The sequence below is a fragment of the Chelmon rostratus genome, chromosome 5 (assembly GCF_017976325.1).
Source record: "Chelmon rostratus isolate fCheRos1 chromosome 5, fCheRos1.pri, whole genome shotgun sequence".
In the NCBI taxonomy this organism is placed as follows: domain Eukaryota; kingdom Metazoa; phylum Chordata; class Actinopteri; order Chaetodontiformes; family Chaetodontidae; genus Chelmon; species Chelmon rostratus.
This window is the reverse complement of record NC_055662.1, coordinates 3,543,929-3,557,094: the sequence shown is the minus strand read 5'-3', so window position 1 is coordinate 3,557,094 and position 13,166 is coordinate 3,543,929.

The window sequence follows — 13,166 nt, the reverse complement described above, 5'->3', positions numbered from 1 at the left end:
CATCCCTGTGACAGACATTTTTTAAAGCCCTCAAACACAGCCAGTCCTTTTTTGGAGAAAAAAAATCATGCAGCAAACTTTGTTTTAAAAATCCCTGTTTTTCCCACATGCCTCTTGAATTTGACAGGAACTGAACCTCGTGGCACTTTGCCGGTGCCTCCAACAAGCAAAAATCACCCGTTTATAAATAGAACATCTCAAAACACTCAGAAGCAACACCATTTAACAAATAGTGCATTTTTTTCTTCACGTGTACAATTTGCTTTTCTATCACGCTGATGCTTTTCCTGGTCGCGTCAGCTCATCAAATTTTAGCACTGAAGACAAATCAAAAGACAAAGTCCAGCACCGCTGATGATGCTGGAAGACAGTGAGGACATATGGGAAAGCTTCCCAGGACTTTGGCTGCTTGCATCATCGTCCAGGCAGCAACAGCTGTGGCATGTTTGTCCCCCCTGGCTCTGGAGGGGCCCGTGCTGTTTCCCACAATTCCCTTGGCCTGTCATCCCAGCCCCCTCACATGCTAGCCACCACAGCCATGGCCTTTTATTCACCATTACCTACTACTCAGTCTGACAGACAAGTCAGTAATGATTGTCATATCAAATGAATGCAGTGACCACTACCAGTTTCTGCTAGACCTCCTGCTGTCAGGGAAATTTGGCCCATTTACACCAACGATACAACAGATGCATGGATGTCAGAGCAGATGGGTCACGTTTCCAGGGTGGAAAGCCTCTGAGGTGAGTACTCTGGGCTTATGTAAATCGACCTGTCAGCATGTCAGTGTCTCATTGAGCCTGTCTGATGGTCTTATAATGAGAGGGGTTAAACAGGTATGGATTACACATGCTTTGGGAGCAATGATGACAGATGGTTAGGAGAAAGCTTGACAAGACAAATTCCAATCAATCGGCTGCAAATTGTAAACAGTTAATGGAAGTGTTTCTTATTTGTGGAATGAACTACATAGACAGGTTGTGTCTCTTTGTAGTCCTTTTCTGTCTCTGTGGTTATTTTGCATCTTTTTGTGGTCATTTTCTGTCTCTTTGTGGTCATTTTTAGTCTGAGTATATTTTGGGCATCTTTGTGGTCTTTTTGTATTTTTGGCTTGGGAGCTGAAGAATGGATGGCTGGAGGGGGCAGAGGATGAGACCTCAAGCAGGTGGCCCAGGGGTTTAGGGGCAAAGCAAGAAACCTCAGGAGCACGGCCCGGGAGCAAGCGCGATGGGTGGAGGAGGTCTGGAGGGCGACCAGGAGGCAGGACCAAAAGGCGGAGCTGCGCTGGAGGAGGGCCTGGGCACTGCTGATGCAGACAGGAGAGCTCTGGAGGCCGATGACGAGGCCGGAAGTTAGCAGGTGTTAGGGGCTTGCTGCCTTCCTCTTCCTTGTGTTTTCCCTTTGTTTCTGCCTCTTCCTCTCTGTGTCATGTCAGTCCTGTTTTATGTTGTCTTTTCATGTGTATGTGTGTGTGTGTGTGTCTGGCATGGGCGTTTCCTCATCCACGCTGATCATCCTCACCTGTCTCTCTCTTTGCCATCAGCTGTCACAGCTGCAGCTCATCCACTGATCAGATGCTACAGGATAGATACCTTCTCTCCTCCCCAGTCTTTGCCAGATGATTGATTTGCCTGCTTGGTAAACTTGTTGCGGCTGCAACAAACCCCTTGAGCTTGCTCTTTGAGAAATTCTGCAAGATATTTTCAGTTGTGAAATTAGGCACTGCTGCAGTTCAGGGACAGGGGCCCACTGCAGGTCAGCAGTAATTGGTGTTAGCCTGGCCGCCGACTGGGAACCAGGAGCAGGACTAGGAAGCTGAGAGGGCTGGTGGCAGCTCTGTGGCACTGGACAGCTGGGACGTCAGTATATTCTTATTGTCTTAGTATATTATTTCTCATATTTTTATTGCATTTATGTATATTTTTATCTGCATGTTAGTTTATTTTATTCTAGTATCTTTATTGTTTCTAACATGGGGGTTTCAATGCAAAGTTCATTGACATGTTATGCTCAGTGACAATAAAGACGATCTTGAATCATGGCATCACAAGTCAAAATGACCACTATGTCTTCTGTGGTCTCCATGGGACTCTGTAAAAATCAGGACTCAGGAAATGCAGGACTGACAAGTAGCGGACTAGCCAACTCAGGACAGGAAAGGCTTGCAGGCTCACCAACCCGTGCCTAATTGACCGGAGCGCAGGCTTGAAGTGAGGGTTGGTTGTTCGCAGACCGGGAAGTCGGCTAGGAACAAGCAAGCAGGGGTGCAGGCTCCAGACTAGCAGGTGGGAGGCCAGGAATCCGACTGGCGGCTAGCAGACTGGATGCTAGCAGGCCAAGGTGCAGACTGGAAGCAAGCAGGTGGGATGCTGGCAGACCAAGGCACAGGTTGTTAGCTTGTGGACTGGATGCTAGGAACCAGGGACTGAGGCTCAGGTAGATGAATGGGAACCAGGGGCCAAGGTGGTCAGGAGACTGGAGTGACACGATCAGGAGGAACAAGATGCAGAGGAGAGTTAACATAACACTGTCACCATAAATGTGCCACTAAGTCAGGTCCTGCTTTCAGAAATGAGTGAGGTGCCTCGGGAAGTTTGCATCTTCATGAAGAACATCCTGCGTGCATGCAAGTCGTGTCAGGAAAAAGACAAGCAACACTGTGGGGCTGTCTGTTTCTGCTGAGTCGATGTTTGTCCAGATGGTTCTGTTACAGTGTTGCAGGAAGGAACCAAGCGCTGGACACAGACTCGGGAGATAAGATGAGGTTTAAGAAAGTCTGCTGGGAGAAGATGGCTTGGTGTCGAGGAGTGATGGCAAATAGTGTGGGCAGGCTGGAATTACACGAGGATTAGAAGGCAAGCAGGTAGCAGGCAAGTGAGTAGGCAGGCAGACGAGGCATGATCCTGAGCACAAGGAAAAGACAGTTGGTACAATCCAGGATTAGAGCACAAACAACAGATTTTTCACCAGAGAGGCCTGGAGCACGTCTACCATCGTAACCAAAGCAATGATCTGGTGACGAGTGGGAGATGAGCCCACATTGAGCTGCTTGTCAGGAAGTGGGGTTTCAGGAGAACTAAGATTGAACTCAGATGCAGACACGAGGGGGAGCTGGTTCAATTTAATAAATTTAACTAAAGGTAACCACAATCCAAAACTAAGGAAAAAAACTCACATGGGTAGAGGGGCATAAGACAGGACAAGACAACACAACACTGACAAAGAACGTGGCGTGGTTCATGGACAAAGACACAATAGAAGAACACTGACAAGGATTGTGGCGTGGCTAAGGACTAAGACAACACACAAGAAACACTTACATGGAACAGGACATGGCATGGGAATATAGACAACACTAGAGGACGCAGGACAAACATTTTCATGATGCGAGGCGAGAGAATACAGACAAGACTAGGAGAAAAAAAACACAAGGAACGTGGCTTGGCTATAGACTTAGACAACACTGAAGAAACACATGAAACTTGGCATGGCATGGGAATAAAGTCAATACTAAAAAAAAAAAAAAAAAAAAAAAAAAAACACACACACCAAACTGGGCATGGCATGGCTAACAAACACAGACAAGACAAAAGACGCTGAACAAACATTTACGTGATATGTGGCAACGCCAGAGAATAAAGAGAAGACGAGGAAAAACACAAGATACATGGCATGAGAAGGTAACACAGACAACACTCACAACTACAACTAAAGGAACAATGACATGAAACGAGCCATGGACATGAAAAGAGACAACAACAGGAAGAACCCTCACAAGGTAAAGGGCATAGCAAGGATTCACAGACAACGACCTGACAAAGACTGAGGGAGAGACACAGGCTTAAATACACCAGGGAGGACAACTAATGACACATGGGTGAAACCAATCAGACAATTACAAAGGTGGGAAAACACAGGAAGTAAAGCAAAAGAAGCAACATAACAAGAACCTTCAAAATAAAACAGGACATGTCAAAAACAGACTATGACAACACAAAAGAAGAATCAACAAAAAACAGGCGTGCCAAGCACGGATCATGACACTACTGAAAAGGTGTTGAGCTGATGGATGGCAGGTGAATCTGGAGTCAGAAGGGAAACCACGCCCACACCACATACACACAGAGAGCCAGAAAACGGGAGCACAGGAGAATCAGGGGAAGAGGGAAATAACTGCAGGCACAGCCGTGGCCGTGACAGGAGCTTCAAACAGAGGTTCGGGCCCTGGGCCAGCACTCAGCGGGCCCCTTCAGTGATCCATCCAAGCCTGTGGTGTTTCCAGGCATCACATATGTATGGAATCTGTTCTAACTCTCAACCATTGAGTTTGTAGACAGTTGAACTCTGGTGCATCCAGGTTTGTCAGAAGTAAAAGTGTAATTTGAACCAATTACAGGAAAACCTCAAATGCAAAACTTGTTTTGATCCCCCCTGCTGTCAAAATCCCAAGTGGCCTGTTTGGATGTCAGGTTAATAAGACTGTCCATCAAACAAGCCTCATGTGAGTCCATGTGACTTTAGACTTTACACACAAGCCCTGGACGCCTTTTAATTGGGCTGTAATGACCTTCATGAAACCAAAAAATGAAGTAAACATGTCCTTTCACAGGGACGAGGCAGGCTGCCATCAAGTTTTACATTATGACCTGTAATTACACCAACACATCAATCATTTTCAGATGTTTAAATGTCTGAACAGACTGCCAAAAGCAACCCTTTAGGCCTTATCCAGACATGCAGCGTTACATGTGACTAGTATGACTCTGATGTCAATTTGGAGCCCAGCTGTGCCTCTGACATGAACTGGCATAATGTTATCAGTCAGCCAGTTGAAGTGAAGCGTCTGTCCTCTAGATGTAGATTGCTGCTGAAGGCAGGCAGGTGGAGATCGTCCCTCTTCACTGGCCAGGGGGGAGATAAACGTTGTTTATCTTGTTTTCTTGGCAGCACATTGAAGAGTCACAAACATGACCTTAATAAAGTGACACAATCAGGCAAGGAGCTCGGCAGCAAACAGGTAATTTCATCATGACATCAAAATGTAACACATGAGCATAACAGAACAACACATTTGTTTTAGATGTACCTGGTCCCAGAAATCTGCTGACTGTTAAACAAGCTACTCGTACCAGCTCGCTACAGAAGACAAGCAGTTTCTTATGCTATCTTAAACCCATTTATCTCAATTATACACTATCTCAATGCATGTATGTATCAACCTTTGTTTACTCAGAGCCACAGATGAATAGTTTCAGTAACAAACCACACACAATCAATCAAATCTTATTTGGATGAACTATTATTTGGTTTGGTCATTTTGGTTTGTGATAAGGTCACACTTGAAAATCAAGCTCTGCATCAGTGTAGCCAAAGTGTCGAATCTAAATGGAAATGTCAGGGATGGAAAGTGTGATCGTGAGGAAAAGAATGATCTGAGAGTAACGTCTAAAATAGAAAGCAAAACTCACTCACAGCTTGGGTGTTGTTTTTTTCACAGTGCAGAAAAAGAAATTCTCTAAGAGGTTTTGTCTCAGAAAGTAAGAATAAGTCTTCAAAACTCAACAAAGAAAGAGGTCGTGTCATTTTGTAAAAAACAAAAAACATCAGATTAAGACCATTTGCAGAAGTGTTCGGTTACACACGTTCATGTGGACGCAATAAAGTAAATCCAGATTTTCTACGTCATGGCCACAGCAACAAAAGGCCTTTAGGTTCTGTATCAATCAGTGTTTCGTGGCGTTTCTCTTTCTTAACACAGCTGCTATGAGCAGCTCCCACTCTGATGTTAAAAAGAGTTGAAGCAGACTCACAGCAGGGCTGCACCGTCACTCTTAGCTTTAGAAAACTGAGTCAAAGCCAGTCACATGTGACTCCTCACTGTAGCAGAACTGCCAATGTTGGTCAGAGTCCACTGGACAGAGTCAAAGGCCCAGTGTGGATTCAGGGCCATCTATTTGCAGATATGGAGCATAATAATCATTTTTATGTTTCCATTAGTGTGCAATCAGTAGCCCAGAAAGGACAAACCAAACCTTGGCTCTAGAGGGGGCCTTTCATGTTTTTCGAGTTTCATGGCAACTGATGTTGCTTGGAAAGGGAGGGTTGAGGCAAGGGGTATTCACATGGCTGCAATCGGTAACCTCTCTGATAGATTCTGCTAAATCTGACACACTGGACCTTTAAAAGGTATTTATTTAGCTGAAACTTTATTGGTACATGTTCTACTTTGACATGGAGCTAGTGCGATCTATCAGGTCCCAATAGTAGATACCAAAGCTCTTCTCTCCCTCTTGGCCCTGGAGGACTCTGTCAGACCCCGTCCAGTATCAGCTGTACCTGGGACAATAGACGGTGCATTGTCCCTGCTATATAAACAATAAAATAGTAATGAGTAGTAGCAATAGTAACTGTTAATGTAGAGCTCTTTATTATGATTTATCTTGGAACAGATTTAGGTATCGTTAGTGGCATCTGTAGTCGGACTATCACAGGGTTTTATTGTCCACATATCAAAAGGCCCTTAAGTTGAACGCTCCCGGTGCTTTTGAAAGCCCGATTAAGCACATGGTGCATTTGATTTTAATATTTCAGAAACAAATCATACTGCTTTGAGGATAATCGTGTGTTCTTGTTTTTTTATGCATCAAAAAAAAAAGAACAGAATGCACTTTAGAAAGAGGCAATTTGTCAGTTTCAGTGATGTGGGCGAGGCTGACTCATTGCTAACGGGGAACAGGGTTTTCAAAGTTTCTTCAGCTTTATTTATCTATGGAGTTGTGTTTGCTGAGCAAGCATGCTGAACCTGATTCAAATCACGCCTGCAGACTGCCACATACCTCTGCTGCTGAGCCGCCACACTGAACACTAGTGGTGTAAGTGCCTTGCTCAAAGGAACATCACTGATGAGAAAAAAATACCTGCTGGGAGTCAAAGCACAAGGTCACAGACTCCTCTGGCTCGAGACTTTTATTCTCATCAGGCAAAAACGTACTGATAGCTGATTACCCCCATGAATCTGAAACAAAGCCTTTCTCTAATTAGGATGAAACTAACCTCCCTCCTGTCAAGCTGTCAGCTGCACTATTTTACATTTCCATTTGCTGAGGCATTTATTCAGAGCCCCATACAGTGAGTCATGAGTCAGTATACGTTTAATATAAGTGAGTGTTTCTACAGTGACACAATTACTGTAGCTTCACACATGATCTGGTGACTCCTGCTGTTCAAATGTTGGTCTGGTCTTTGGCTTTTGGGGACAGGGCTTATATTCATGATGGAGGGTCAGTGTGATGCTCATATCTGTGGCAGTTACCTGTGTGTGTCACTAGATGGCATCACATCCCTTTAAACTAACATCATTTCTCAGTTTGTTTATGTGATGTTGTCCTCCAAGCACTGAATGATGAAATGACTCCACTGAAGACTGACTTTATAAAAATAGAAAAAAGGCAAACCCATCAATCTAAAAATATCTCACTGTTAATAACTGCTGTCCGTCATGTTGTTAAAAGTTGACTGCAGGAGAGTTTATCTGACAGCAGTGAAACACATTATCCCATCTGGTCACTCCACAAAAACAGTGATATAACAGGAGCAAAGGAATGGTTCCTTTCTGGAGCAGTGAGTCATTTAATCCTCCAGAGAGCAGATGTGAGCACAGAGTCATCACCTCAACACCTCTGGGAGCATTTTAGTGATTATTTCAAAAGACTCGAAGACAAATTGCCAATATGTCTGACCGGTGACCTGAAAACCAAAGCTCTGTGGACTTCTGGACTTTTGAGAATGTTCATCTGCCTCCTTCAGCATTCGTATTAATAAATGTTTTTAAATAAGAAAGAGAGACAGATCTATGTGCATGTCAGTAGATGACCTTGAGGAGGAGGAATGCTTATTGTAGTGAAGTGAGACAATTCGTGAAAGATTTGAAAGTCAACACAGCAAATACTGACTTACAGAGTATTGCACGCAAATATCTGAGTACTTCATGTGGTGACAGTGAAACCGTTATATCCCACATAGATCAGAGGCATAATTAATGTGTGATGATAAATGATTTGTGAATAACCAATCAAAAGGCCAAATGCAAATTTAAGTGTTTGAAAATTGATTGAGCAGATGTAGCAATGCAGTTTCATTATATAGTATTCTGTTTTACTGGGGTTTGTTATCTGTTATCTGGTTGCATTACTTAACAATATCAAGATTGAATAATTTTATTATTGTGAGTAATTCCAAAGGAGCCAACCTGGGATGCACCTCATGAGTTTGCATTAAAATCAGTTCTGTTTTTTTATGTCAATTAGGGGACATGTAGGTCACTGATATTAAAAATTAATCATCATTGATAATTATGTACACTTGCACATTTGCAACACTTTGGTACATCTCATGATTGAGGTTGCTCAGCTGTTCCAACACCTGTATGCCTGAGGTACACAGGTGGTAACCACCAGAGGGCGACAAAACAATGGCATGATGTAAATACAGCTAAAAGATTGACAGGTTCGGTAAACCAAATAAGAGTAGTCAAGAGAAGATATTATCAATCATCTCTTTCTGTTGCATTCACTCAGTTGGGATTTCAGACACTATGCCAGGGTGAAGACACATCCCTTGGGTATAAGTGAGTTGTCATGTGATGTTCAGAACTAACATGCTAGTTAGGTAGCTAGGTTCCTGTTAGCTTTAGCTAACGCTAGGTTAACTGTGGTGCTATGCTAGCAAGCAGTTGTTTATGTCTGTAGAAAATGAAGTGAACTAGTCGGTGAACGGATAAATAAAAGTGCTTTGATTATGGTAGGGGCAAGCTGGTGAAATAAGCTGTCATAATGTCTAGCTAATTAATGTTATCTTTGAGTCAGACAACCACATAATAGATAGCTAGCTGATATTGTGTTCGGCTAACGTCACTTCTTTAAGCATAGCTAGCTTATTAGCCATGCAGTCTCATGAACACTGTTTCTCTTTTCCTTCCCCAACACCAACATGTTTCCTCTTTTACCGCAGCTGCACATCAGTAAACTATTACAAGAATAAAACTTAGCTATGTGTTAAATATTTGGGACAGTTTGACATATAAAGTAACCAGCTTTTCATCCTAAATACAGTAGATCTGTATGTATTTTATAAGACAACATTAGGCTTGAGGTTTACATCTCTACCTCTCACCAGGGCGGTGTTAGTTTTGGCAGATGGAGTTGAATGCATTTTGAGGCCGTACTACTAATGTTATAGGTAGACAGCTCTCACTTGTCCTTTGCCTCTTTTGATCTCTGGTGGAGACCTTGAAACAATTCACTCATTTGTTGCTCCTCACTCAGGATTGAGGCAGTTCTGTGTCAAGGACTAACGTTGTGTAGTGAGCTCATTGGCAAAATGGAAAAACACTTCCACACCACTCAGGCCATTTTCTTTGCTCCATTAATTACATCATTGCTGTTGCATAATTATTGACTGTTAGATCAGCAAGATGAGGATGATGCTAAGTCTTTACATCGGTACACTGTACACGAGGACTGTCAAAATCGGCCAAAAATGATGTTCGATTATTCTTTTTGAAAAAAACCAAACACATAGGTTCAGTCTATTTTTGTGCATTACGTCCAATAAGAGGGAAAAGCAATACAAGAAGACACATACTCCTTGTCTATTATTTCAATATAAATGTATTTGAAAAAAGGTTTAAAATGTTCACAGAATTAATAAAATAATGTCCTTGTCCTTGAATTATGCCCCGTTTCAGCTCGATCTACATTTCTTTTTCAGTTGATGAAAGTGAGGTTGTGCGCGCCGAGTTTCCAGTTGTTGTCGGAGTCCACACATCCTGGAAGACACATCCTGAAGTTTTTTCAGTGTTGAATGAGAGTGCAGGAGGCGGCAGCTACGGAACGTCAATGTACGTCTACTAAAGGTGTGTGATTTTTCCACTGACAGGCTCAGATTGTTATTCTAAGAGCCTGACAACATCATGGAAAGGATCCTTACACTGATACCTTCTTGTTCTTCTTATATCATATATATATATGTATGTATATATATGTATATATATATATGTGTGTGTGTGTATATTTGTATACAGTTCACAGTGTAAATAAATATATTAATGAAATCAAAAATACTGACTAAATTAAAAGCCAGACTAAAAGGTGACAATACAAACACTGCTGTGTCAGTTTACTGTATGTTATGTGAAAACAAAATTGTGCAATGTCTAAGTTTCTCCAGGAGGGGGTGTAGTGTGAAATTAATGTATTAGACTTGATTGTTTACACTGAGAAGTGGGCTGCCATGCTGCACTGAAAGCACAACATGACTGACAGGAGTCACAAAATCGAGTTTCCATTTTTCTGTCCTCAAAACCACCAGACTTTATTGACAAAAACAGGAATCTTACTGTGCAGATCATTGTGACACTTCAAGCTTCAAGCTCCACAGAAACAAACTCAAACCTTATCAAAACCACTTTAGTTATTCTTTCCACTGTTCCAACAATCAGCTGCTCAGTTTGAGCAAAATAAACCCTGAATTGATCAAGTTAGATGAGAAAATATTTTGGCTCTGATATCAGACCTCCCTCTTGGTCTTTCCCCAAGATTTTCACATCTAACTCTGTGAATTAAGGGTTTATTTCACCGCATTTAGAACACATTGCAGCTGCCAGCTGCAGCGCTCAATGCTGGACCAATTCCAAAAAAGCAAAAACATGGGAAAATAGGGTTCAGGTGAAAAATATCAAAGTCTCCCTTAAAATGCATCACTACAGTGATGAGAGCACTGAGTGATGCTCCTCATTTCACATCATGCATGCTGAGTAGTTTCAGTTTCCTGTTTTCTGTTACAAAATGCAAACGGTACTTTTTGTTTGTCCATGCAGCTTTGGCTCCCTCTTGTGGTACAAAGAAACAGATGCATTGTTCAGAACTTTTGCAGCGGAAATTCAAAGCATCATTTCCTCGAGCTCGTTTTGGAGCTATCATTGTTCCAGATGTATTACATATTTCATTAAACAAAGCATTCTCACATAAAATCGCCTCCTCTGTATGAGAAAGAATATCAATCAAATATTAATTAAAAATCAATCAATTAGATTAAGTTTCCCTCCCAGAAGGCAGTCAGTGAGTGATCCCCAGCTCGACCAAGGTCAGACGGCCATTAGCAAACCTCAGTGGGCTGACATGCGGTGATCCATTCAGGTAACTGCTGATACAGGTTTAACCCATGTTATTGTGTTGTTATACTGTTGGTATGTTACGTGCAGAAGAGCCATGACAGCAGAGACGCTCAATTGTGTCGCACGAAGAAGAGCAGCTGGTGATCTGGGAGGTGTGAAGCTGCAAGGTGCCCCATTAGGTGTCATCAGCAGAAGAGAGGACTTCAGCCAACCTGAGGAGGTCATGGGCAGTGGCAGCAGGTCGGTGAGCATCCAGTGTATTGACTGACATACAGTCAAAATTAAAAACAAACAACAGGATCTCTCATTGCCATAATAAAGGGTCCCCTAGTCGTTTTGGAGCTATCATTGTTACAGAATTAATTCCAACCATTATCAGTGCTGAAAAACTGACATGCAACTCTGGCCTGTTCCAGTTTCCATGGCCGAGGTTTGTCCCCTCAGACAAAGTTGTGGCTTAGAAGAGCAGCGATGCCTCAGCTGGAGCTGGAAGAGGATGCCCTCTGCTTCCTTCCTTCTCTCCAGCCTGTGAGCAACAAGCAGCCCTGCACTCTCAGCCTTCCCACACAGGCAGCGAAACCCATGAATGATTCTGATACTTCACCAAAGATTACGACGCATAAAATGTTTCCTTCAGCTCGGTTAAAGTGGAAATTTAGTTTTCATGAATGTTAGGAAAAAATATTCACCCCAAAACGACAATGACAGGTTTTAATGCAATTTGTGTTTTCTGTTGAGATTTTCTAATGAGCATTATTATTTCCACAGAGGAACCAAGCCACCCGTGCCTGCCGCTCGAGAGGTGCTGGAGCTTTCTGCTGTTGTACCAGCACAGATGGAGCTGAAAGTGGAGGCAGTCCGGTAACTACACTTCTCTACTTTGCATTTACTTGTGTGGACCTTGACCCACCAAGCTGACCTCCAGCTGCCATCATGTGTCTGTGGAAAGCTGTCATACGTTGGAGGCTTAATTTGTGTATTGTGATTGCTACTAGTTACTAGTTCTAGCTACTCATCCACCTCGTCTTCTTCCAGACTGACCATGCCAGTGCAAAACAAAGCTTATGAAACATTTTCAATTTGTTTTGTGAGGATATGATGCATTCTTTTATTGATTATAAAGATTCACATACTTCACACTGGAACTCTTTTTCAGACAGAATTACATACTTAGTTGCTACAGATCGACAGGGAAGGAATCACTTTTTTGTTTACATTTCCTGAACCAAAAAGTCCTCCCAGCTCACTGTTCATACTTTGAACCAGCACAGATCAAAGTCATCAAACATCAACGAGCTGCAAGGAAATCTGTTCTATTAGACGCTATGATAAAACCAAGAGTGCATCTTTTATTCTATTTCCTCTGCATGTCTTCTGTACGGGTACTCAGACATGCTCATACAAGTTTAAACACTGAATATGCCAAGACTGAGCCGCACAGAGCTGTATACATAGACGTCACATTCTGTGATAAAGTCATACATATTTCAATAGCAGTTTGTAAGACGTGACGCTCTGAGCGCCTCTGTCCTCTGAGACAGAACTGTGAATATCCTCAAGCACTAGAACCGTCCCCTCTGGGAATGTGGAGGGATTAAGAGGTGAGTTGGAGGGCAGTGAATCGCCAAATGCAACAGTCTATTACAGTTTATCTGTTGCATCTATAGATGATTTCAAGACTGAAATAATCTGTTTGAACAGGAAAGAGAAAACTGACCTTTGGTCCCTGCTGTCTGTCAGGAACATGTTGCACCAATAGACCAAGGAGTCTGTTGGTCCAAGCCAGGAGGGAAGATAAAGTCTGGCTTCAGCATCAGATGTTTAAAGCATTTCTTCTAATGATAAAGTAAAGCTCTGTAGAGGGGGGCACTCAGCTGACATGACCTGAATTCTTCTTGCATCAGATTTCCACCTTGTGGCTACAATAAGAGAAACTGAGGAAGGACTTCACAGCTGTGAAGGTACATTTGATGTGTCAGCACAATGTTCTTCC